The sequence below is a fragment of the Prionailurus bengalensis genome, assembly GCF_016509475.1.
Source record: "Prionailurus bengalensis isolate Pbe53 chromosome B2 unlocalized genomic scaffold, Fcat_Pben_1.1_paternal_pri B2_random_Un_scaffold_46, whole genome shotgun sequence".
Taxonomy (NCBI): Eukaryota; Metazoa; Chordata; class Mammalia; order Carnivora; family Felidae; genus Prionailurus; species Prionailurus bengalensis.
The window spans coordinates 595836-622432 of NW_025091153.1; the positions used below are offsets into that span (position 1 = coordinate 595836).

Consider the following 26597-nt stretch of genomic DNA (forward strand, 5'->3'; position numbering starts at 1 on the left):
GGGGGAAGTTAAAAAAAATACTGCTGCCAGGCCTCCACCAGAAGTCAGAATCTTTGGGAGTAGGCTAAGGCATTGTATGGAAGTAAAGCTGTCTGAGTGTTTCTAATGTGCAGCCAATAGTGGAGAAAAATGATCACATCAGAGGCTATTGCTGATTACATTTTTAGAGGGCTGGGGCATGGAAGAGGGAGGAAGGTGTCTGCTAGTGGGAACAGCCCTTGGCGGTAATGGGCTTTCTACAGTGAATGGGAGCCTGAGGCTTGAAAGGCCTAGAAGTGTTGATTCACTGGCAGCAGCAGTGATAGAGGTTAGGGAAATCTCCAAGGACAGCTTGATGGGTCAAAAAAGAGAATCCCTGAGGCTGGGAAGTGGTTCTTTAGGAAGCAACATCGGAATATGGTAATTCAGGGGCACCTGGCTGGCTCAGTCCATAGAGCTTGTAATGCTTGGGGTGGCTGGGTGGCTCAGTTGGTTGAGCATCTGATCTCGCAGTTCATGAGGTCAGGCTCTGCTCTGTACTGACAGCTCAGAGCCTGGAGACTGTTCAGAGTCTGTGTTTTCCCCTCTCTCTGTACCTCCCCCACTTGCACTCTTTCTCTCTCTCAAAAATAAATGAACATTAAAAAAAATTTTTTTTTAATAAAAATAAAGATGAACATTTAACTCTTGATCTCAGGGTCCTAAGTTTGAACCCCATGTTGGATGTAGAAATTACTAAAATAAAATAAAAAACAAAATTTTTAATGTTTATTTATTCTTGAGACAGAGACAGAGCATGAACAGGGGAGGGGCAGACAGACAGGGAGACACAGAATCTGAAACAGGCTCCAGGCTCTGAGCTGTCAGCACAGAGGCCGATGCGGGGCTTGAACCCACAAAGTGTGAGATCATGACCTGAGCCGAAGTCAGACGCTTAACCGACTGAGCCACCCAGGTGCCCCTAAAAAACAAATGTTAAAAAAAAGAAAATAAAAGAAAAAGCCTCCCAAATGTTTTTTTTTTTTTTTTTAATATGAGAATTCATTAGCTACCGGTACACATACACATTTTGGAACTTAAAGCAAAGTCTACTTTGCAACATCAACTGTGGGCAAAACTCAGCCCCTAAGAGTTGAGAAATGTATCAAGTGAACAAGTGAATACTGCAGGATTCTTGGAAGAGATTTTTTTTCTTTTTTCTTTTTATTATTAAAAAAATTTTTTTAAATGTTTATTTTTGAGAGAGAGAGACAGAGCATGAGAAGGGGAGAAGCAGAGGGAGAGGGAGAGGGAGACACAGAATCCAAAGCAGGCTCCAGGCTGTCAGCACAGAGTCGAACGCAGGACTTGAACTCACAGACTGTAAGATCATGACCTGAGTTGAAGTCGGATGCTGAACCGACTGAGCCACCCAGGTGCCCCTTTACAGCCAACGTGGAGATCAAACTCAAGACCCCAAGATCAAGAGTCTCATGCTCTCCCAGCCGAGCCAGCCAGGTGCCCCTTGGAAGAGACTTTTTTTTTTTTTTTTTTAGCAGTTGTATTTTTTATGTTAGAGGAGAGAGAGAGAGCTTTCGTGAGCAGGGGAGAGAGAGACAGAAGGAGGAAGAGAGACACTCTCAAGCACACCCCATGCTCAGTGTTCAGCATGGAACCAAATGCGAGACTCAATACCACGACCCCAGGATCACTGCCTGAGCCAAAATCAAAGCTCAGAAGTGCTCAACTGACTGAGCCACTCAGGTGCTCCTGGGAAGACATTTTTTTGATGGAAGTCTGAAACCTTGGGGCAAGATGGAAAGATTATTGCAGAAGTAAGAGGATATATTTTCTGCACCCACAATGGCCTTCTTCTGCATTTTAATCTGTGTCCACTGTGCCTAATTATGGGACTTAAGAAGAAGACTGGGGCACCTGGGTGGCTCAGTTAAACATCTGACTCTTGCTTTCAGTTCAGGTAGTGATTTCACAGTTGCTGGGTTTGAGCCCTGCATGGCAGATTCTATGCTGGTAGTGCAGAGCCTGCTTGGGATTCTCACTCTCCCTCAGTCTCTGATCCTTCCCTGCTCGCTCGCTCTCTCAAAATAAATAAACATTAAAAAAAAAAAAAATAATGATAAGGGGCGCCCGGGTGGCTCAGTTGGTTAAGCCTCTGGCTTTGGCCAGGTCATGATCTCCCAGTTCATGGGTTCAAGTCCCATGTAGGACTCTGTGCTGGCAGCTCAGAGCCTGGAACCTGCTTCAGATTCTGTGTTTCCCTCTCTCTAGGCCCCTTCCCTGCTTACTCCCTGACACACTCTCTCTCTCAAAAATAAATAAAAATAAAATAAAATAAGACTGATTTTGGGAGTGCCTGGCTGGCTGGGTAGAGCCTGTGACTCTTGATCTTGGGGTCATGAGTTTGAGCCCCACCTTCGGTATAGAGATTACTAAAAAAAAATGATTTTGTATGATGTGGAACCCCCGACTCATATATTCCTTTCTCATAAAAGATGAAGAGGCCAACATACATCACCAAACACTAACTACATTTATAAATGAGGAGGTATAGAAGGGTCCATCCAGGAAGGTGGGATTTGGGATAATTTATGAGTTGATGGCCTCTTAATAGAGGCCAAGAGCAAATGACCAGATTTCTGGGGGAGAAAAACTAGCAAAGGGAGAACAGGGTCTGGCTGTTGCTACAGCACCCCTATTTGTTTTGCTTCTAACCCTCCTGAGATATATGGTTCTATTTAGAGTGTACTGAACACGTCCACTGTTTCTGGCCAACTCCCAGTCCATGAACTGCTCATAAAGAGGACAGGAAACGAAACGGAGTAGTTTCATGGGTATAGTAGGATAAAGTTCTGCAGATAGGTTGCACAACAACGTGATACATTCAACATTAGTGAACTGTACACTTAAAAGGTTAGATTTTTTTTTTTTAAGTTATCAAATGGTCTATGTTAAAAAACTGTTTATTGGGGCGCCTGGGTGGCGCAGTCGGTTAAGCGTCCGACTTCAGCCAGGTCACGATCTCGCGGTCCGGGAGTTCGAGCCCCGCGTCGGGCTCTGGGCTGATGGCTCAGAGACTGGAGCCTGTTTCTGATTCTGTGTCTCCCTCTCTCTCTGCCCCTCCCCCGTTCATGCTCTGTTTCTCTCTGTCCCCAAAATAAATAAACGTTGAAAAAAAAATTAAAAAAAAACCTGTTTATTGTATGTTATTTATATCTTAATAAAGCTGTTAAAAAAAAAAAAAGACACTAAGGTTAATGTGACTGATAGGTCTGCGGGCTGGAGTGGGCGGTGAATTCAGATTTCTCTGGCTAGACAGAACAGGTGACAGTCTCTGAGCGTGACCAGGACCCCGAACTGGTGAGGACGAGGGAGGAGTTACTCCAGCGGGGATTTGTCAGCCCGGGAGGCCAATAAGGAAAAGCACTCAGCCGCGCAGGCTTTCAGCTGCGCAGGCTTCCTGCCGCGCCAGGGACTGTCTCCGGCCCAGCCGATGGAGAGACGGTCATCTATCTTTTATTTTTCAAAATTAACAAAATAGGTCTGAATTATTTGCCCGGAAGAGTGTGAAACATTCACTCCTGGCCTCTCTTTCACTTGCTTTATTCTTGTTTGAACGAAGGGGAAAATGCCGTGGGTCGAACAGGCATCGACGAAGACAGCCATGCCCGTCAGGCCCCCGACCCCACGTCGCCATAAATAGCCGGGACTCCGCCATTATAGTTCTCTTTGTGCATGCACCTGCCTCTGGAGGATGTCAGCGTGCAGTGTTGCGCCGGGGGGCTGCTGTGGCGCCATCCCCTACGCCAGGGGGAGGCGGCGGCCCCGGCGACCTGCGCTGTCTCTGCCAAGCTTCCTTCGTGTAGGTATCTCGGGTTCCTGTTGGGTGAGGGGACCGCAGCCTCGGGCTGAGCAGGATGAACTGCCATTACAGACTAGAGTTTCTGATGTGTACGTGACGCCATCGTTTGGAGCTGACCCAGCCCAGGGCAGGGGGGTACTCGGCTGGGGTCGCCCCTGGCTCCTGCTGACTCATGGGTTTCTTCCCAGGGCCCTGGTCTTCGTAGGCTGGTTCGCAGCGCCACGAGGGTGAGTGGATTGTGCGAGATGGAATGGCTGGCGGTGGCCTTGGGGAAGACGGGGGTGATGATGAACCCAGGTGATTCTGAGTGTCTCGCTGACGCCGTCACCGCAGCGCGCTGACCATCTCCCTCCCCCGGGCTGGGTCTTCCTGGTACCTGTGCTGGGGAGAAGCTCGTGGCCAGAAAACACAAGTGTGGCCTATCCCCGTGTTTCATTTTTCCACTAGGTGTTTTAAGGTGCTCGCCGTGTGTTACCCTTGAATAAAGGTGAGTATTAGGTGTGAGATTCTTCTCCGTGCTTCTCAGACTGTTTTGATCCCAGAACACTCTTTTTATGGGGTCACTGTGAAGTCTTTTTTTTTTTTTTAACGTTTATTTCTGAGAGAGGGAGACAGCATGAAGGGGTGCAGAACCTGATTGATGGCCAGCTCGAACCCATGAGCTGTGAGATCACGACCAGAGCCAAAGTCCCGCGCTTAACCGACTGAGCCACCCACGCATCCCAATGTTTTATTAATTTTTAAGAGAGCGCGAGTGTGATGGCAAAGGGAGGGAGACCCAGAATCTGAAACAAGCTCCTGGCTCTGAGCTGCTAGCACAGAATCTGATGTGGGGCTTGAGCCCACGAACCCTGAGATCGTGACCTGAGCCAAAGTCTGATTTGCCACCCAGATGCCCCTCTTGAACTTTTTAAAAAAAAAATTCGGTAACTTATACATTTGCCTAATTGTGGTTAAACCTGCCTCACTGTACATTCTGTATTCCCCAGTGGAGGTTTTTTGGTTCTGTGTGTGCGCACATGCACAATTTTGGATTTTTTTTCACTGTAATTTAACTCTTGCACTTGCTATCTCTGCACTCTTCTTTTGCTGTATCCTTATTTATATTGGATGAAAGACCATTGTCTTTCAGTGTATTACATCGCTTCTCAGAATCGCCTGCCTTCATCCAGGTCTCCCTAAATTGGGAATGATGATTGTCTCAGACTAGAGTCTCTGATGCTGGGCTTGATGTCAAAAATTAAGTTCTGACTCATTTGGAGAACTGGAGGCTTTGGTCTGAGAAGGGGCCAACAGGAGGGCCTTTAAATTTGCTTGTGCTTCTCGATGGTTGTCTTTTTACTTTTCTAGCCTGATTATTCTAGAAGCCTACTTGGGGCAGTGCCCTTTTACAGATCAGTGTCTAATCTGGTGACCGAATGGCTGAAGTTGGGAACTTAGCCTCTTGGAGAAGTGCTGTTGAGACTTCTGGGTCGCCTAGATAGTGGCTCCTGCCACTTGAACCTTGGGCTGCAATGAGGAGTGAAGAGCCATGTCCTTTCTCCCTGGCTCCTATGGTGAGTACCAGTTTCTCTTCAGCCCCAGAATGGTGATGGTAACTTTCTTGGACCATTAACATTTCTCTGAGGATATTTGAAACCACGAATCACTCCTGCTTTCTCTACCCACCCAAGTTCATGCTTTAATTCCAGTTGTGTGCGTGTTTCTAATAGATGTTCTTTTATGAATTTCAGGATTTTGCTAACAAGAGGATGTGTCTTATTTGGTGTTGAGCAAATCCTAGGAACTTCATCTAGCTGTCCTGCATTAACCTGTGAGCAGCTTTGAACTTGAGAAAAAAAACTGCATAGAAATTTTGAGATATTTAAATATCATTCAGACCACTTTGCTTCATTGTAATCAAATACTTGGTCTTGTCAAAAGGATTCTAATAAAATGCTTTAGAGCAAAGTAAAAGTTTGGTTTTTGTATAAGCAAAGTCGTACAAAAAGATTTAGGGAAGTGAAAGGTAACTGAATGAGCATCACAGTTGACATCTAGCTATGTCTCTTCGCAGCTATATACAAGATAAAAAACTAGGTTGACGCTAACATTAAGCATTTCTGGGTGGTCTGCCATAGGATTCTAATGGGTTAGATGTACTTAACAAGTAGTGAAGATTTTTAGGATGTCGAAATGTTAACACAGGCACTTAGCTTGCGTTCAGCTCAGGTCATGATCACCGGTTTGTGAGTTTGAGCCCTTTGTCTGGCTTTTTGCTGCGCACCTGGAGCCTGCTTCAAATTCTGTGTCTCTCTCCCCTCTCCCCAACTTTGTCTCTTTCAAGAATAAGTACTAAAGTTAAAAAAAACAAAACATGGTCACCACTGTGGCTCAGTGGGTTTAGTGCCTGACTTTGCCTTGGGTTATGATCTCATAGTTCATGGGTTCAGGCTCACTGGTGTCAGCATGGTGCCCACTTTGGATCCTCTGGACCCTTCTCTTTGTCCCTCCCCTGCTTGCACTGTCTCCAAAATAAATATTTAAAAAAAAAAAACAACCCATGCCTGTGCTTGTTGCCAGGGGCTGGGGAAAGAGGTAAATGGAGTTTAATGGATATAGAATTTCAGTTCACAAGATAAAGAATTCTGGAGATAGATGGTGGTGTTGGTTGCTTAGTATTACTGAAATGTGCTTAAAAATGGTTAAGATGGTAAGTTTTATGTGTAGGCAACCACAGTAAAAATTGGGGAAAAAAGCAGATCCATACTTGGACTATTTCAAAGATGGTTTCCTACCCACCAGTGTGTACAAATTTGTGTTGTTTTAAGATTATATTATAAATTACCCAGTTCCTAGGAGGAGGGCATTTAGGTTTCTAGTCATGCTATATACCCTGTTATTTGTACCCATTTGAAGTTGTGTTGTAGAGTAATTTCAAAAGTGAAATTTGAAAGGGTTTAATAAGCAAAACAATGCATGGTATATTTCATACCAGTTTATGCTCCTGGCCTCAGTGTCCATAAGATTGCCTGTCTACCCTATACCTATCATCACTACTCCCAGTTGTAACAGTTTTAGCACGGGTTTGGTTCTATTTATATTAACTCATTGTTTTGTTTTGTTTTGTTTTTTAATTTTGAGAGAGCGTGAGTAAGGGAGGGGCATCTCTTTTTTGTTTAATGTTTACTTTTGAGAGAGAACGGGAGCAGGTGAGGGACAGAGAGAGGGAGACAGAATCTGAAACAGGCTCCAGGCTCTAAGCAGTCAGCACAGAGCCCCTTGTGGGGCTCAAACGCAAACTGCGAGATCATGACCTATACCAAAGTCTGAGCCACCTAGGAGTCCCCAACTCCTCTTTAAAACATTTGCTACTGGGGCGCCTGGGTGGCTCAGTCGGTTAAGCGGCTGACTTCAGCTCAGGTCATGATCTCAGAGTCCGTGAGTTCGAGCCTGCGTCGGGCTCTGGGCTGATGGCTCAGAGCCTGGAGCCTGCTTCCGATTCTGTGTCTCCCTCTCTCTGCCCCTTCCCCACTCATGCTCTGTCTCTCTGTCTCTCAAAAATGAATAAATGTTAAAAAAAATTTTTTTTAAACATTTGCTACTTTAATTTTTACTATTTTAAGTAATCTCTACCCCCAGTGTGGGGCTTGAATTCACAACCCCAAGATCAAGAGTTTTATGCTGTATTAGGTGCCCCTACCTATTAACCATCTTTTAAAAATTACATTTCTTCTGTATTTTCCTACTGAACGTTTCCAGCTTGGCCTCCACCCCTGGAAATTAGCAAAGATTTTTCCCAACCTTTATTTTCTTTGATCACCTTTACTAGTTTTTTTTTCTTCCCCAAATTGCCCTGGTTGATACTCTCTGGAGGACAGTTTAGTCTGCAGCTCCCATTGCTATTCTCTGGCAAAGGGTTCCTTGGCCTTGGTGCTTGGCCCAGAATTTGAGGATTAGACCTGTTTAACAGGGACTTGTTATCTAAAACTTGGGTTAAAGTAGGGAATATTTGATTAAAGTTTCTTAAAATCCTTCACTTGGGCTCTTTTGTTTTTAGGACAAGAACAAACTAGCCTGCTAGCAGATAATGTTACTTTTGTGGAGGGGATTGGGAGTGGGATGGGGTGAGGGTACGAGGAGACTGGCTTTTTTCTCTACAGATTTCTGAATAATTACCTCTAGGAATGCACTGCTTTATGATCAGTCCCAAGCACATAATTGTATTTGGCTCTCAGGCATTATTGTGTTTTATCTTCGCAGCCAGCAAATATTTAGTGTTTGGATGTGTGCTAAGCTTTTCATGTGCTTCACTTCATTGAATTCTTAAAACTCAACCTTGCAACTTTGATGTTATCTACCCCACTTCACAGGCAAGGAAAGGAAGGCTCAGGATGTTAGATAATTTGCTTAAGGCCAGAGAGTATCGGTCTGGATTCAAATTCCTTTGTTTGTTACACTGGTCACCCAGCTTTAGAACATTACCAGTAACTGAAGCAAACCTGCCTTTGATTCAATTTGCTTTTAATCCCTGCCACTCAGGAAACTACCCAGCTGAATTGTGCCTGTATCATTCCGTGACGTATACTGGGTTTTGTATCTTTTTGAACTTAATAAATATGGGATAATTCTTCATGTAGTTTTACTGCAACTTGATTTTTTTGTTCATGTGTTTTCTTGTAATTTAGATTCCACCCTCCCATACACATTTCTGTCCATTTTTATTTTGGAAAAAAAGCCCTAAAAACTATATTGACAGGTGTTTTTGGTAGTATTATATGAGGACATCTGTTTGTAAGTGCATTTTTTTTTAAATTTTTTTTTTTTAACGTTTGTTTATTTGTGAGACAGAGCATGAACCGGGGAGGGTCAGAGAGAGGGAGACACAGAATCTGAAACAGGCTCCAGGCTCTGAGCTGTCAGCACAGAGCCCGATGCGGGGCTCGGACTCAGGGACCACGAGATCATGACCTGAGCCGAAGTCGGCCACTTAACCGCCTGAACCACCCAGGCGCCCCTGTAAGTGCATTTTTTAGGTTAATAGTATCACGATGTATAGGGGACTGGTTAAGATTCTGGAGCAAGACTGATTAACTTTGGCTGGGTTACTTATCCACTCACAATTTTCTCATTTGTCAGTGGAGTACCTACCCTTAGAATTATTAGGTTTATTTAAAAAATTTTAAATGTCTGTTTTTGAGAGAGTGGAAGTGAGGTAGGGGCAGAGAGAGAGGGAAACGCGGAATTCAAAACAGGCTGTAGGCTCTGAGCTGTCAGCACGGGGTGGGGGCTCAAACCCACAAACCACGAGATCATAACCTAAGCCGAAGTTGGCACTTAACTGACTGAGCCACCCAGTCGCCCCAAGAATTATTAGGTTTAAGTATATGCAAACGAACTTAAACCATGCCTGGCACATACATGTTAAACCTTATTTAGGTATTACCTACAACTTTATTTGAAATAGCTTAATCATTAATGTGCATAGCCTAGTTGGTATCTCACACTCATCCTTAGTCCCTGATGGCACTAGTAAGTAGATGGTCAACTTCCTTTCTTGTCCCTAGGGTCTCTAATACATTCTCTTACCCTTACTTGTTTTTAAGTTTATAAAACTTAAAAAAACGGGGTTGGGAGGGGAGGGACAGGGAGAAACAACCTTTGTTTTAAGTTTGTTTTGAGAGAGGGGGAGAGAGCATCCCAAGCAGGCTCCATGCTGTCAGCCCAAAGCCCAACAAGGGGCTCAATCTCCTGAAGCATAAGGTGACCTGAGCTGAAATCAAGAGGCGAATGCTCAACTGATTGAGCCACCCAGTGCCCTCTTGCCCTTATTTGTGTGATCCAAGTCTTCCCCTGGGTGTTGGGACCCTCCTTCCTGTGCCAGCCCAGGTTTGGGGTATGAGATGGAGCTATAGCCATGGTGAAGATGGTTATATGACTTTATTTCAGGCATGGAAATCATGTTCCAGCCTTCTATATCCTCGAGCCCCACAGCGTTCCTCCAGGAGTGATGGTGATTGGTTAAGACTTCTGTCCCAAAACACTCTTTTCTTCATCTCGCCCTCACCCTACTCTACAAGTGAAGCAACTTGAGAAGTAAACCATCCTTCCACCTAACCCACTGGCAAGATCTCACAGCTTTCTACAGTTACTCTAAGCAGAGACTGGCCTCTCTCGGCCACTGCAGAAGGTGAGCCTCCAGAGCTAGCCTCTCCAGGCCTCTGATCTCTGGAGTCCTCAACCACTGGCCATTCTGCTAGCCTCCCCAGGTGACACCTCTTCCCTACCAGTTGCTCAGGCCAGAACACTTGGAGTCCTCTTGACTTCTTTATGTTATGCATAATTCTAAACGATACGTTGTTTAGCTGGAAATGGTCTTAAACATTACATACTGTATATGTATTCTGTGACTTGCCTTTTCTCTTCACATTATCTTTGTGAGATTAACCCATGCTGGCATGTTAGTTACACCACTGTTGCTACTGACAGAGCCAGCCAAGCTCCCCCCTCCCACCGACTTGTGTCGTTAATCTTATATATGCATGTTAGTTTGAATAGTCTCCCATCCTTACATGCTGTATCCAATTTGTCAGCACCTCATGCTGGCACTACTTTAAAAATAACACCCAAATCTGACTGCATCTCATACCTCCATTACCATTCCACTCTGGTAGGAGCTATCAGCTCGCCTACATGATTGCCACAGCCTCCTCACTGGTCTCCTGGCTTCCACCTTTACCCTGTTAACAGTCTTTTTAAATTTTATTTTATTTTTTCCCATTACAGTCTTATATCCACACAGCAGCCAGAAGTTTCCCTCCAAACCATAACTTGGGACTCGTCTCTCCGCTGCTCAGAATCCTGCAATGGCTCCCATTTCACTGAGAGTGAAAGCCAAAGTCTTTGCAAGGACCATCCAACAAGGTCTTCCCAAGTCTAGCTCTGTTGTCTCTAACCTCATTTCCTACTCTCCACTCTGCTCCAGCCACATAGCATGAAGCCAGGAGCTGGCGGGCACTCTCCTGTCAATGTTCAGGGAGAAAAGATTTTGCTTGCTGGCTGGGGTCAACAACCACATGCCTTGGTCTGTGGGGTAGACTGAAACTTGTGCCAAACGAGCTCGTGGATATAATTTGGGTTGTGAGGAAATCCTAGAGCGGAGAAAGAAACTTAAAAATGGTTTTGGACATTGTGGCACCGTGACTTTATATAGTCTATTTGGAAAACAATTTGGCAATACATACCGAGTATGATGTACATTCACTTCAACCCAGTGTTTCCACTTCTGGTAATACACCCTAAAACATACATGCATATAGAAGGATTATGTACACAAAAGTCCTTGGTGGTAATGGGTGATTGTCAGGGTGGGGGGAGGAAACAACCTAAATGTTCTCCAACAGGAAAATGGACATAATTGTGGTATTTTTATACAATATACCACAGAGCATGATGTGTTACATGCAGCGGTGGTATGACTAACATAGTAGCGTGGATTATTCTCACAAACTAATGTGAAGGGGAAAAAGGCAAGTCACAAAAGAATACATTTGTAGTACGTAATGTTTAAAGACATTTACAGCTAGGGGCACCTGGGTGCCTCAGCGAGTGAAGCGTCCAGCTCTTCATCTCAGCTCAGGTCTTGATCTCAGGGCTGTGAGTTCAAGCCCCATGTCAGGCTCTGTGCTGACAGCTCAGAGCCTTGAGACTGCTTGGAATTCTGGGTCTCCCTCTCTCTGCCCCTTTGCTACTCAAGCTGTGTCTCTCTGTCTCAAAAATAAATAAACATTAAAAAATTAAAACACAAGTTTACAGCTAAACTATTGCTTAAAGTATAGTAAAGGAAATGCATAGGATTGCTAAATACTAAATTCCACCTAGTAGTTACCTGGGCTGTGACAAGGGGGTGAGTAGAGAGTGTGATGCAGTCAGAGCGGTGTAGATGGGAGCTCATTGTATAATTTTTCATATTTTTGTATGTCTGAATTATTAATAACTTAAAAACACGGTTTGGGACCTATGACTCCTGAAGGGCTGAGCAAGGGCAAAAGCTAATTTACTCTCCAGGGACACCAGCAGATTCTGAAGCTCACACATGGAGCTCCCTTGGAAAACATCCAAAATGAGCTAGTCAAAAACACTGGCATCCGCGCCAACAGGAACAAATCAGCAGGCTCAATAACAGGACTTTATAGCTAAGCAACTCAAAGAACAGCATGTGTGAAGGCTGAAGTTGTATTGCTGGTGGGAGTGCAAACTGGTACGGCCACTCTGGACAACAGTATGGAGGTCCTTCAAAAAGTTAAAAATTGAACTACCCTATGACTCAGCAATTGCACTACCAGGTATTTATCCTTTATCGAAGAGATAAAGGAAAGAATTTAATCTGCTGTGCCAAACAGGGTATTACAAAGAAAGAGCAAGTGGATTTAAATTAGAAACAAACGAGGGGCGCCTGGCTGGCTCATTCAGAAGAAGCATGTGACTCTTGACCTCGGGGTTGTAAGTTGGGGTCCCATGCTAGGTACAGAGATTACTTGAAAATAAAATCTTTATATATTTTTTTAATTTTTTTTTTTCAACGTTTATTTATTTTTGGGACAGAGAGAGACAGAGCATGAACGGGGGAGGGGCAGAGAGAGAGGGAGACACAGAATCGGAAACAGGCTCCAGGCTCTGAGCCATCAGCCCAGAGCCTGACGCGGGGCTTGAACTCACGGACCGTGAGATCGTGACCTGGCTGAAGTCGGACGCTTAACCGACTGCGCCACCCAGGCGTCCCTATATTTTTTTAAATAAAAAGACAAATGAGACAAATAGAAATTCAAAAATTGAAATAAGCAAGTACTTATAATAAGCAACAGAACAACTGAACAGCAAATTAGTAAGTGGAGGGAGAAATCCATAATGTGGAGCAGAGAAAATGAGTGAATAACTTGAAAAGGAAGTTAACATGGACGTAATGAGATGCTCCAACCTTTGGCATTGTTTGTTTAGAGCTGCCCTCACCTTGTTGGCTTGTTACAAATGCCACAGCCAGAACAGCTCTGCCCAGTGGCACATGGGGGCATGTGGGTTTGAGCAGCTCAGGGCCATCTGTTAGTTTATTGTAATATTTCCTGTCCGTTAATCCTGTCCCACTTTTCCATGATTATCTTGTGGTTGCTGTGTTATTTCCCAAAGAGGAAGGAAATGGGCTGTCCCTTTAAAGTACTTGCTGACTGCTAAATGTTATTGCTGGCAGTCAGGTGAATCAGGTGGAAGTATGTCACACGCTAGGCTAACTATTGCCTGGCATTAACCCACTGAATTCTAAAGAATGTTGCAAAGATAGAGATGTGACCAATAAACCCCAGTTATTTGCTGACATCAGGTAATAAACTGGGGCTGGGGGTGTGGGAGCTGTTTCTAAAGGGTCTTGTGACTCTGGATCAGGGAGCCTCCTATTTTCTAGCAGCTTACAGAGTGGCTGTGCTCCACGCCAGTTTGTTTTCTTCTAAAGGAGACCAAGCAATTATTACAAAAACTAGTGTTTAAACCTTTTATTATGAAAGTCTTTTTTAAGTTTATTTCTTTATTTTGAATTTTTTTTTTCAATGTTTATTTATTTTTGGGACAGAGAGAGACAGAGCATGAACGGGGGAGGGGCAGAGAGAGAGGGAGACACAGAATCGGAAACAGGCTCCAGGCTCTGAGCCATCAGCCCAGAGCCTGACGCAGGGCTCGAACTCACGGACCGCGAGATCGTGACCTGGCTGAAGTCGGACGCTTAACCGACTGCGCCACCCAGGCGCCCCTATTTCTTTATTTTGAGAGAGAGTGTGAGAAGGGGAGGGACAGAGAGAGGGAGAGAGAATCCCAAGCAGGCTCCACACTGTCAGGACAGAGCCCAGTGCAGGGTTTGAACCCACGAACCTCGAGATCATGACCTGAGCTGAAACCAAGAGTTGGGAGTTCAACTGATTAAGCCATTCAGGTGCCCATTAAACTTTTTTTAAAAGTAAGTTCTATGCCCAATGTCGGGCTCAAACTCACTACCCCGAGATCAAGAGTCACATGCTCTACTGACTGAGCCAGCCAGGTGTTTTTAAAAGTTTTTAAAACAGGAGATTAAAACCACAATGAGATACCACCTCACACCTGTCAGAATGGCTAACATTAACAACTCAGGCAACAACAAATGGTGAGGATGCAGAGTAAGAGGATCTCTTTTGTATTGCTGGTGGGAGTGCAAACTGGTGCAGTCACCCTGGAAAACAGTATGGTGGTTCCTCAAAAAGTTAAAAATAGAACTACCCTATGACTCAGGAATTGCACTACTAGGTATTTATCCAAGGGACACAGGTGTGCTGTTTCAAAGGGGCACATGCACCCCAATGTTTATAGCAGTGCTACCGACAATAGCCAAAGTATGGAAAGAGCCCAAATGTCCATCCACGGATGAATGGATAAAGAAGATGTGGTATATACGTACAATGGTGTATTACTCAGCAATCAAAAAGAATGAAATTTTGCCATTTGCAACTACATGGATAGAACTAGAGGGTATTATACTAAGCGAAATTAGAGAAAGACAAATATCATATGACTTCACTATATGAGAACTTTAAGATACAAAACAGATGAACATTAAGGAAAGGGAAGCAAAAATAATATAAAAACAGGGAGGGGGACAAAACATAAGGGACTTCTTTTTATAATTAACAGCTTAATGTTTAACAGGTTCTTTCTGTATTTTTTTTAATATGAAATTTATTGTCAAATTGGTTTCCATACACCACCCAGTGCTCATCCCAACAGGTGCCCTCCTCATTGCCCATCACCCACTTTCCCCTCCCTCCCACTCCCCATCAACCCTCAGTTTATTCTCAGTTTTTAAGAATCTCTTATGGTTTGCCTCCCTCCCTCTCTAAAATTTTTTTTCCCCTTCCCCTCCCCCATGGTCTTCTGTTAAGTTTCTCAGGATCCACATAAGAGTGAAAACATATGGTATCTGTCTTTCTCTGTATGACTTACTCCACTTAGCATAACACTCTCCAGTTCCATCCATGTTGCTACAAAAGGCCATATTTCATTCTTTCTCATTGCCACGTAGTACTCCATTGTGTATATAAACCACAATTTCTTTACCCATTCATCAGTTGATGAATATTTAGGCTCTTTCCATAATTTGGGTATCGTTGAAAGTACTGCTATAAACATTGGGGTACAAGTGCCCCTATGCATCAGCACTCCTGTATCCCTTGGGTAAATTCCTAGCAGTGCTATTCCTGGGTCATAGGGCAGGTCTATTTTTAATTTTCTGAGGAACCTCCACACTGTTTTCCAGAGTGGCTGCACCAGTTTGCATTCCCACCAACAGTGCAAGAGGGCTCCTGTCTCTCCACATCCTCTCCAGCATCTATAGTCTCCTGATTTGTTCATTTTAGCCAAGGAGACTCTTAAATACAGAGAAGAAGCAGGATTGCTGGGGAGGTTGTGGGTGGGGGGATGGGCTAAATGGGTAAGGAGGCATTAAGGAAGACACTTGTTGGGATGAGCACTGGGTGTTATACATAGGGGATGTATCACTGGAAACTACCCCTACAATCATTATCGCATGGTATGCTAGCTAACTTGGATGCAAATTAAAAACAAACAAGGGCGCCTCAGTGGCTCAGTCGGGTGAGCGTCGGGCTTCAGCTCAGGTGATCTCACAGTTTGTGGGTTCGAGCCCCGCATCGGGCTCTGTGCTGCCAGCTAAGAGCCTGGAGCCTGCTTGGAATTGTCTCCTTCTCTCCCTGCCCCTCCCCCGCTCATGCTGTCTCTCTCTCTCTCTCCTTCAAAAATAAATTAAAAACATTAAAAAAAATTTTTTTAAAACAAATAAAACAGAAGGAAGAATAGTACAAAGAACACCAATACACCCACATCTAAATCCAACAATTGTCAGCATTTTTCCATATTCAAAAAAATATGTCTCTCTATATAAAATTAGGGGTGCATAGCGGCTTGGCCAGTAGAGCATGCGATCTTGATCTTGGGTTCACTGAGTTCAAACCCCATGTTAGGCCTAGAGCTTACTTTTTTTTTTTTTTTTTTTTAATGTTTATTTGTTTTGAGAGGTGGAAAGGGACAGAGAGAGAATCCCAAGCAGGCTGCATGCTGTCAGCCCAGAGCCAGATGCAGTGAAATCATGATCTGAGCCGAAATCGAGAGTGGGTTGCTTAACCGACTGAGCCACCCAGGTGTCCTGGGCCTAGAGGTTACTAAAAAAAAAAACAAAGAGGGGCACCTGGGTGGCTCAGTCGGTTAAGTGTCCAACTTCAGCCTAAGTCATGATCTCACAGTTCATGAGTTCGAGCCCCACAACAGGCTTTGTGCAGCCTGCTTCAGATTCTGTGTCTCCCTCTCTCTCTGCCCCTCCCCTGCTCCTGCTCTGTCTCTGTCTCTCTCTCAAAAATAAACATTAAAAAAATTAAAAAAAAAGAAAATTAAAAAATATATACATTAAATTATATGTGTATATGTGTGCACATGTGTGTATATATACACATTTAGCAAGTTCATTTCAAAGTGAATTATCATGACATTTTATCTCTACCTCAACATGCATGTCCACAATGTAAGGCATATCCACTATACTGTTATCATACCTAAGGAAATTGGCAATACTTCATCATTTTACTTATACTTGATATTCAAAGTTTTCCAACTGTTCCCCAAATGTCTTTTATGGCATTTTTTTTTAAATGCTTACTATTTTTTTTTTTAGATTTATTTACTTTTAATTGACAGAGACAGAGCACGAGCGGGGGAAGAGCAGAGAGAGAGGGAGACACAGGATCCAAAGCAGGCTCCAGGCTCTGAGCTGTCAGCACAGAGCCTGACACGGGGCTTGAACTCACAAACTCATGCAAGATCATGACCTGAACCAAAGTCGGACGCTTAAGCTACTGAGCCACCCAGGCGCCCCTAATGCTTATTTGTTTTTGAGAGAAATAGAGCATGAACAGGTGAGGGGCAAAAGAGAGGGAGACACAGAATCCGAAGGAGGCTCCAGGTTCTGCACCATTAGCACAGAGCCCGACTCGGAGTTCGAACTCACGAACCATGAGATCATGACCTGAGCCCAAGTCAGATGCTTAACCAACTGACCCACGCAGATGCTCCCAGTTGTTGTTTTTTAAAGAGCCAGTATCCAATCAAGGATCAAACACTTTATGTTACATCTTTTGATTCTAGAATACCCTTCTCTTTTCTCCTTTCTGGGGGCATTGATCTTTCGAAGGGACTAGGCCAGTCATCCAGTCATCTTGTAGAGTATTCCACGTATTGGCTTTGTCTAATTGTGCCCCCTGGGTGTCTTTAACTTGTTCCTGGATCTCCTCTGTATTTTCTTTAAACTGGAGGTTGCCCCTAAAGGCCTACTTAGAATGTGGTTACATAGTCTGGCCAACAACACTTCACTTGGCTGTATACAACCACAGATATTTATTCCCTCACAGTTCTGGAGGCCAGAAGTCTACAACAGTTTCATTTGGCCAAAATCAAGTTGTCCACAGGGACTTGTGCCCTCCAGAGACACTAGGAGAAAAGCCATTGCTTGTCTCTTCCAGCTTCTGGTAACTGTTGGCATTTCTTGTGACTTGTGGCCACATCACTCTAATCTGCCTCTGTGTCACACTGCCTTCTCTTCATTCTGTGTTCATTGAATCTTTCGCAGCTTTCCATATATATGGTTGCATTTAGGGCCCACCAGATAATCCAGGATAATCTCCCCATGTCAAAATCCTTGATTTTTTTTTAAGTTTATTTACTTATTTTGAGAGAGACAGAAACAGCGCAGGTGGGGGAGGGGCAGAGAGAGGGAGAGAGAGAAAATCCCAAGCAGGCTCCACACTGTCAGCACAGAGCCCAATGTGGGGCTCCAATCCACGAAGCCACAGGATCATGACCTGAGCTGAAACCAAGAGTCGGATGCTTAACCAACTAAGCCACCCAGGTGCCCCTCAAAATCCTTGATTAGATTATACCTGCAAAGATTCTCTTTTTCCCTAGAAAGGCAGCATTCCCAGGTTCTAGGGGCTAGGATGTGGATATTCTTTTAGGGGGTCATTTTCAGTTTACCACATGCTATGTACTTCACAGGGCCTAGTATCAGGGGGATCATACCTACTTGTCCCATTCTGGTTTTTGTTTGTTTGTTTGTTTGTTTTGTTTTTAAAGTAGGCTCCATGCCTGATGTGGGGATTGAACTTACAACCCTGAGATCAAGAGTCATATGCTCCACTGACTGAGCCAGCCAGGCACCCTCTATGTGTCCCATTCTTCTTTTTTTTTTTTTTTTTCCTTTTTAAGTTTATTTATTTATTTTGAGAGAGAGAGAGAGAGAGAGAGAGAGAGAGAGAGAGAGAGTGCATGTGTGCATGCTGGGGAAGGGCAGAGAAAGGGAGAGAGAATCCCAAGCAGGCTCCATGCTGTCAGCTCAGAGCCCTTAAGCAGGGCTTGATCCCATGAATCATGAGATCATGACCTGAGCTGAAATCAAGAGTCAGACACTCAACTGACTGAGCCACCCTGCGACCTCATGTGTCCCATTATTGATCTCAGCTTGGTTGCCCAGTTAAAGTGGTGACCCCTAGATGCCTTCATTGTTGAGGTACTCTCCCTGCTTGTGATTGGTGCCAAAAAAAGAAAATCCATATGAACGAATATCCAGTTCTCTATCAACCTTTAGCCTAATGATTTTAGCAACCACTGAGGATCTTGAGGGGGGAAGTGTTCCCTGACCCTTGTAGGGTCCCTGGCTGGGTCTGAAAATTAAGACAAATTAGCAGGAAAGAAGCATACAAATGTACTTAATATAAGCTTTACATGACACTGGAGCCTTCACATGGAAATGAAGACCCAGGGACATGGTGAAACTTACTTGCTTTTCTGTGGGACTGAACAAAGAGGCAGTTGTGGGAAAATGACCAAACTGTGGGGAGGTGACAGGAAATCAGAATAATTTTAACAAGGTCTCAGTGTAGCATTCACTGAGTCTCAGCCTCTTGTCCTTGAAAATGAGAATGTCTTCCTTCCTCTGGCTAAAGGGAGGGCAACTCTCACATGGGAGGTTTATCTCCTGCTTTCAGGAAGAAAAAGGAAGGCCAGAGGGCTCTTTTTGCAGTTGTCGTTTCTCAAGTGCTCTTAATTCTAAATAATCAACATGCCAAGGCAGCATGTTTTGGGGTGATGTGCTCTGAACTCCTTCACCTGACTTATTTCATTCGTTTGCAAAATGATGATCTAATTTGATTATTATTCCTACACTTATTAGATGATATTCTGCTGTAAAATAAGTAATAAATAACTTATCTCATCAACTGATATTTTGTCTAACTTGAATTACTTGTTCCTGCTGAAAAGGCAGGATAAATGATTCATTCTTTTCTTTTATTTATAGTATAATATGTGTAAGGAGTTGGTATAAAAGTCTCTTCCAATAATGGTAAATGAATTCCCTCTCTTTTTTGTATACATGACTCCAGTGAAATTGCCCTGTGGTCCCCTTTGACCTTATCAAATGCCTTGCTGATACCCAGACATGCTAAGACACTGTCCTCCCCTAATCTCCGCTTTTAAAATTGTGGCCAGTGAGGGAAGCCTGGCTCAGTCAGTTAAGCATCTGCCTGCCTCTTGATCTCAGCTCGGGTCATGATCTCACAGTTTGTGAGTTCTAGCTCCATGTCGGGCTCTGGGTTGACAATACAGAGCCTGCTTGAGATTCTCTCTCTTCCTCTCTCTCTCTCTCTCTCTCTCTCTCTCTCTCTCTCTGCCTCTCCCTCTCTCTCTCTCAGAATAAATAAATAAACTTAAAAAAATATTGTGGCCAGTGAAATGCTGTTGGGGTTGGCATGACAACCTCAGCAAACCCATGATAGTTCCTGGATATTGCTTGGGCTCCTGCCTCCAATAGTAGTAAGGGCATCTCAACATCTCCAGGGGTTTAATTTTTTTTTTAACATTTATTTATTTTTGAGACAGAGAGACAGAGCATGAACGGGGTAGGGTCAGAGAGAGAGGGAGACACAGAATCTGAAACAGGCTCCAGGCTCTGAGCTGTCAGCACAGAGTCGACACAGGGTTCGAACTCATGGACCACGAGATCATGACCTGAGCCAAAATTGGACGTTTAACCGACTCAGCCACCCACGTGCCCCATCCAGGGACTTAAAAATAAAAGAACCTGGGGCGCCTGGGTGGCTCAGTTGATTAAGTGTCCAACTCTTGATTTCAACTCAGGTCATGAGCTCATGTTTTGAGAGATTGAGCCCCACATCAGGCTCTGGGCTTACAGCAGGGAGTTTGCTTCGGATTCTTTCTACTCCCTCTTTATCTGCCCCTCCCCAACTTGTGCTCTCTCTCACTCTGTATCTCTCAAAATACATAAATAAACTTAAAAAAATATTATTAAAAAAAGTAATAATAACAGAATCAAGATCTATAGATGGCAAACAATACATGTCCCTTAAATTGGTTAATTGATAGGAACATAACAATGTTAGATGGGCTTAAGATACTGAGGCAAAAAGCCAATTATCTATATATTATATATACAGTGTATATAATAATTATGTACAGTTTATTACTATTACTTTTTTATTTTAAAAAAAATTTTTAACATTTATTTATTTTTGAGACAGAGACAGAGCATGAACAGGGGAGGGTCAGAGAGAGAGGGAGACACAGAATCTGAAACAGGCTCCAGGCTCTGAGTGGTCACCACAGAGCCCAATGCGGGGCTCGAACTCACAGACTGCAAGATCATGACCTGAGCCGAAGTCAGATGCTTAACCGACTGAGCCACCCAGGTACCCCTACTATTACTTTTCAAAAGTAAGCTCTAGGCCCAAGGAGGGGCTTCAACTCATGACCCAGGCAGCCAGGCGCCCCTAATTATGTACGGTTTAAAGAAGACTAGTAACATGTATTATCACTGAACTTAAGATCTGGTGCCGCTAAACTTGTGGCTTGCAAATTTGGAGGCCACAGAGAATGTGATTTCTGGTCCCAATCCCACAGGAGTATGAACTTCTCTTAGGAGTTTTTCAGACACGCTTCCCCCACCTGAATCCAGAACAAAGATGGAGGCTAGTTCACCCACTGAAGATACTTGGTTTACAAAAAGAGGCAGCCAGCTTGTGAGCTGTAGTTTGCCAATTTGGTTTTTAGAAATATTGCCTTCAAATATTATTTATCTTGATTCCCGAGTTTTTTGGTGTTCCCTTAAGTTACACACCCAAAGTACAGTCCTGCTTTGTTGGGGGTAAAGGAGGGGGCAGGAAGAACGTTCTTGTTTAATTTCTAGTCCTCCTCAGGCCCCTGGCTTTATCTTTGGACTGCAAATCTGAGGTCCACTGAAACCCCGATTTTGGCACTGAGCATTGGCTGATGTCCCCAGGGCAAATGGAGCCTCCAAGTCCACTTGATTTTCTGGATTCTTGCTTTCTATTATTTATGGTTTGTGAAGATCCTTTACTTTTGTGTTGGCTAAGCCTTACAGTAAAAATGTGGGGTTTTTTTTTAATATTTTTTTTCAACGTTTTTTAATTTATTTTTGGGACAGAGAGAGACAGAGCATGAATGGGGGAGGGGCAGAGAGAGAGGGAGACACAGAATCGGAAACAGGCTCCAGGCCCCGAGCCATCAGCCCAGAGCCTGACGCGGGGCTCGAACCCATGGACCGCGAGACTGTGACCTGGCCGAAGTCGGACGCTTAACCGACTGCGCCACCCAGGCGCCCCGTGGGTTTTTTTTTTTTTTTTTTTTAAGTTTATTTATTTTGAGAGAGAGTGTGTGTGAATGGGGGAGGGACAGAGATATATAGAGAGAATACCAAGCAGGCTACATGGAGCCCCATGCAGGGCTCAAACTCAGGAACCACACAATCATGACCTGAGCCTAAACCAAGAGTCACTTAACCAACTGAGCAACCCAGGCACACCTGACCTTTTCCCACTGTTTTAAGGGCAGCCCTCTGAGGACTGGGAGAGAGAGCCCAGAGTTGGTTCAATTCTGAGCCAAGACGCTGGGGAGGGCTGAGAGTGTGTGAGGGGAGGCGGCTGTGCTAGGGGTGGGCTCCATGCTAGAATATGGCTGCTTACCTAGGAGGCACTCCACCAGGCTTCAGTCTCTAGTCAGCTCCGTCCCATTTGTACAGATAAGCACTATAGCTTCCTCTTCTAGCTTCCTGACATTCCTTCCAATTCTCCTTTTACATTAAAAGAAAAAAAAAAAGCCAACAAAAAGTTCTTCTACCCTTTTTGCATACTTGACATTTGTTCTAATCCTGGTTTTCAAACTTGAATGTGCATAAGTCCCCTAGAGAGTTAATACACTGATTGCTGGGCCCCACCCCCAGAGCTTCTGGCTCTGTAGGTCTTGGTGTCGGGGTGGCTTTGGGGTTCTGGACAGGGGGGCAGTCAAGCATTTCTAACATGTTCCCAACATGTTCCATCTGGGACGACACGTTCCATCTGGGACGACACTAGCTCCTTACCCACCTAGATTTGTCTTTCCTGCTGTATGAGGCACCCACCATGTGCCATCTGTTGTGGCGGGTATTCAAGATGGGGTGCCTGGCTGGCTCAGTCAATAGAATCTTAATCTCAGGGTTGTGAGTTCGAGCTCCATATTGGCTGTAGAAATTAATTAAGTAAGTAAAACTTAAAAAAAAAGATGCTTGGGTAAACAGGTAGGTTTCAAAACAGCAGGTTAACCTGCTAGCTTTAAGGGTTATTGGTTTCTTTAGACATAAATTCTTCCTACTTAGTTTCTCTTTTGAGATCTTTTCTACAGTGTTTTGAAGTTTATTCTTTCTGAGTCTAGGCTAAATGTCTAAGAGAAAGTTTCCCAAAGTGCAGTCTAAAGACCCCAGCATCAGCCTCTCCTGCAGTTCCTGTTAAAATGCGAGGTCCCAGGGGCGCCTGGGTGGTTCAGTCAGCTGAGCGTCCTACTTCGGCTCAGGTCATGATCTCACAGTTCATGAGTTCGAGCCCTGCGTCAGGCTCTGTGCTGGCAGCTCAGAGCCTGGAGCCTGCTTCGGATTCTGTGTCTCCCTCTCTCTCTGCTCCTCCCCTGCTCACACTCTGTCTCTCTCTCTCTCAAAAATAAATAAAGATTAAAATTTTTTTTTTAAAATGCGAGGTCCCAGACCCTTACTAGAATACTGAACCTGAAGGTCTGGGGTGGGGCCCAGGGCTCTGCCCCACCCACTCCTGGGGAGAATCCTCTCTCAGCTGAGGGTTGGTGGCTAAGAAGGAACATGGTCACTCTTCACAAGCCTTCTGCCATGTCTACTTCATGACACAATAGCTCATGGGTCAGACATTCATGGCATCATTTCCTCTCTTTCTTCCAGTATTTCTAATAAAGTTGTTTAGCAAGACTTTGTCCGATGTGCAATTTTTAGTGGTATTAGCAGATGTCCCAACTGCTGCAGATGCCACCCCCTTAATTCTTCCAATGCCATACCTATTTCGTGATCTGCATTAGAAAAGCAGAGCCTGGGGGCACCTGGGTGGCTCATTACGTTAAGTGGCTGACTTCTGTTCAGGTCATGATCTTGAGGAATGTGCGTTGGAGCCCCATGTCGGGCTCTGTGCTGACAGCTCAGAGACTGAAGCCTGCTTCGGATTCTGTGTCTCCCTCTCTCACTGCCCCTCCCTTGCTCACACTCTGTTTCCCTCTCCCTCAAAAATAAAAATAAACTTAAAAAAAAAAAAAAAAAAAGAAAAGAAAAGCAGAGCCCTACAACCAAGCTGCCCAGGGTTCTCTTTTTTTTCTTCCCTCATATATCCCCCTGCTTCCGCCTGCCAGCCAGAGATTCTTCCTCTCTGTCTCCTGTGTGGTTGGTAACAGTGTGATTTACTGGCCAAGTCAAAGTATTACATCAGTTTACTCACAACTGGCAAGGAAAAGGGGGAAATTAAGCATTTACCCTGCCTTTCCCTACAAACCATGCTTCAGGGTAATCCAACAGCCTTGATGAGGGACAGCTCTTTTTTTTAACCGAAGAATTCCAGGTAATAAATGGGGTAGAAATAATAGAATTTAAAAATCAACATTTCACAACCCCTCAAAATAATTGATTCAGGCAAAACCCACCTGTGAATGAAATTGACAGCTGGAAGGTTGTTGGGGGAAACTTACAAAGGAGGGGTCAGGCTGTGGCCATCTGAACCCACTGCTCAATCTCAGCTTTACTCTGAGAGGGAGGGGCAGACAGTACTTGCCCCCCACCCCCAGGACTCGCAACAGGAAGCACACAGCACCTGTGAAGGATCTTGTCCCACTGACACCCCCCCTCCCCAGATGGAATGGGAAGCCAAATCTTCAGGTTTGATCATTGGAAATGTGAAAGATAGACGAAGGAGTTAAATGACACTCTGAGGAAGCTGACAAATCAGAGTGGAACGTTCTATAGGATGAATGCCTTTATTTCTGCATAGGTGTTATCAAGAAAAACAAAGAGGAGAGGTGGGACTATTGATCAACCTAGGTTTAAGACACATCAAAATAAAACGTACAGGGTTTCAGGGTGCCTGAGTGGCTCAGTCGGTTAAGCATCCAATTCTCGATTTCAGCTCATGATCTCATGGTTTGTGGGTTGAGCCCCGCATCCGACTCCGCACTGGCAGTGCAGAGCCTCTCTCGCTCCTAAACATAAATAAATAAACTTAAAAAAAAAAAAAAAAAAAAAGGAAATACGTAGGTTTTTTGGATCCTGATTTACTTTACTTTATTTTATTTTATTTTATTTTATTTTATTTTATTTTATTTATTTTATTTTTTGAGAGAGAACAAGCAGGTGAGGGGCAGAGAGAGACAGAGGGAGACACAGAACCCAAAGCAGGCTCCAGGCTCCAAACTGTCAGCATAGAGCCCTATGCGGGACTGGAACTCACAAACTGTGAGATCATGACCTGAGCTGAAATCAGCTGCTCAACCGACTGAGCCACCCAGGCACCCCTGGATCCTGATTTGAACAAATCAACTATAAATAAGACATTGAGACATTTGATGAAATTTGCACATTGGGTATTAGATGATACCAGAGTTAATGTTACGGGTGTGCAATGGCATTATGGTTACATAATAAAATGTTCCATTTTAAAGGGTGAGATGCACACTCAAGAGTGTAAGGGTGGAGGTACCTGGGTGGCTCAGTTTATTGAGTGTTTGACTCGATTTCAGCTCCGCTTATATTTCAAGGTTGTGGGATCCTTGTTGGGCTCCTTGCTGAATGTGGAGCCTGCTTAAGATTCTGTCTCTCCCTCTGCCCCTCTCCCCTGCTCTTGTGCGTGCACTTTTGCTCTTAAAAAGAAAAAAAAAAAAAAGGAAAAAAGGTAGGGATGAATGTCACAAGGTCTGATATTTGCTTCAAAGTATTTCAACAAAGAGGGGTGCCTGGGTGGCTCAATTGGTTAAGCATTTAACTCTTGGTTTTGGCTCAGGTCATGATCTCACAGTTTGTGGAATCAAGCTCGGCGTCAGGCTTGGTGTTAACAGTGCAAAGCTGGCTTGGGATTTTTCTCTCTACCTCTCTCTCTCTCTCTCTCTCTCTCTCAAAAAAAAAATCAAAGTGAAAAAAGAAAAAATAAGAAGCAAACGTTGGATACATAGGATGTACACGGGGTTCATTAACCCATTTTCTCTACCTTTGTTTTCACAAATGTCTGTAAGTCAAAAAATTAAAGTATTACATTATTGACCACAAATTCTGGATAAAATATAACAAAATTAAATTACACCATATCCTCATATACAGTGAGATTATTCCATTTTTTCACTTTTTCTGATGGAATGAATTATCCTAACATTTCTTAGAGAAGGAAGTTGAAAGTAAAATAAACTGCAACTGTATGTCAATGTGACCCTTATTCCTCAGTCTTTGACATTCTTTCATTTTTTTAAATTTTTATTGAGGGAGGGGGGAGGGGTAGAGGAAAAGGGAGATTTTTTTTTTTTTTTTTTTTTTTTTTGAGAGAGAGAGAGAGAGAACATGAGCAGGAAAGGAAAGGAAACAGAGAGAGGAGAGAAGAATCCCAGTCAGGCTCCACATTGTCAGCACAGAGCCCAATGTGGGGCTTGAACTCATGAACCGTGAGATCATGACCTGAGCTGAAACCAAGAGTCAGGATGCTTAACCAATTGACCCACCCAGCGCCCCGAGTCTTTGAGATTCGGACCACCAAAGCTTATGTAGGCATTGTATTTTCTTGCCACATGGAGTAAAGGCATGGCTCTTCCACTCATCTGTTCTTTTAATAGCATCTGCCTTAGGATGGTGCTATTTTCTCAGGTAAATTGTCACAATGCTTATTTCTCTGCTGGGCTGGGCTGGCCTGGGAAAGGCTTTCCATCTGCATTTCACACACCTGCCCCCTGGCTTGATGGAAGACAGTATCCCACTCCATCTCAGATATAAAACAGAGCAGAGGGGGCGCCTGGGTGGCGCAGTCGGTTAGGCGTCCGACTTCAGCCAGGTCAAGATCTCGCGGTCCGTGGGTTCGAGCCCCGCGTCAGGCTCTGGGCTGATGGCTCAGAGCCTGGAGCCTGTTTCCGATTCTGTGTCTCCCTCTCTCTCTGCCCCTCCCCCATTCATGCTGTCTCTCTCTGTCCCAAAAATAAATAAACGTTGGAAAAAAAAAATTAAAAAAAAAAAAAAATAAAACAGAGCAGATTGCTTAATATCTCATGGGGCTCCCCCTGCTACTCCTCATGACACCTATGAAGATGAATCTGTTTTTCT

At 44.1% G+C, this 26597-nt stretch overlaps 1 long non-coding RNA gene and 2 other non-coding genes across 3 annotated transcripts; all 3 read left to right on the plus strand.

Annotated features, from left to right (window-relative positions):
- The first annotated feature begins 3317 nt into the window (after positions 1 to 3317).
- LOC122478221 lies at positions 3318 to 5788 on the plus strand. Its single transcript, XR_006295922.1, has 5 exons — positions 3318 to 3838; positions 4027 to 4065; positions 4286 to 4325; positions 5189 to 5394; positions 5572 to 5788. It is a non-coding gene; the product is annotated as an uncharacterized LOC122478221 (long non-coding RNA).
- On the plus strand, positions 4119 to 4181 carry LOC122478307. Its single transcript, XR_006295932.1, has one exon. It is a non-coding gene; the product is annotated as a small nucleolar RNA SNORD48 (small nucleolar RNA).
- LOC122478306 lies at positions 5024 to 5092 on the plus strand. Its single transcript, XR_006295931.1, has one exon. It is a non-coding gene; the product is annotated as a small nucleolar RNA SNORD52 (small nucleolar RNA).
- Positions 5789 to 26597: the final 20809 nt, after the last annotated feature.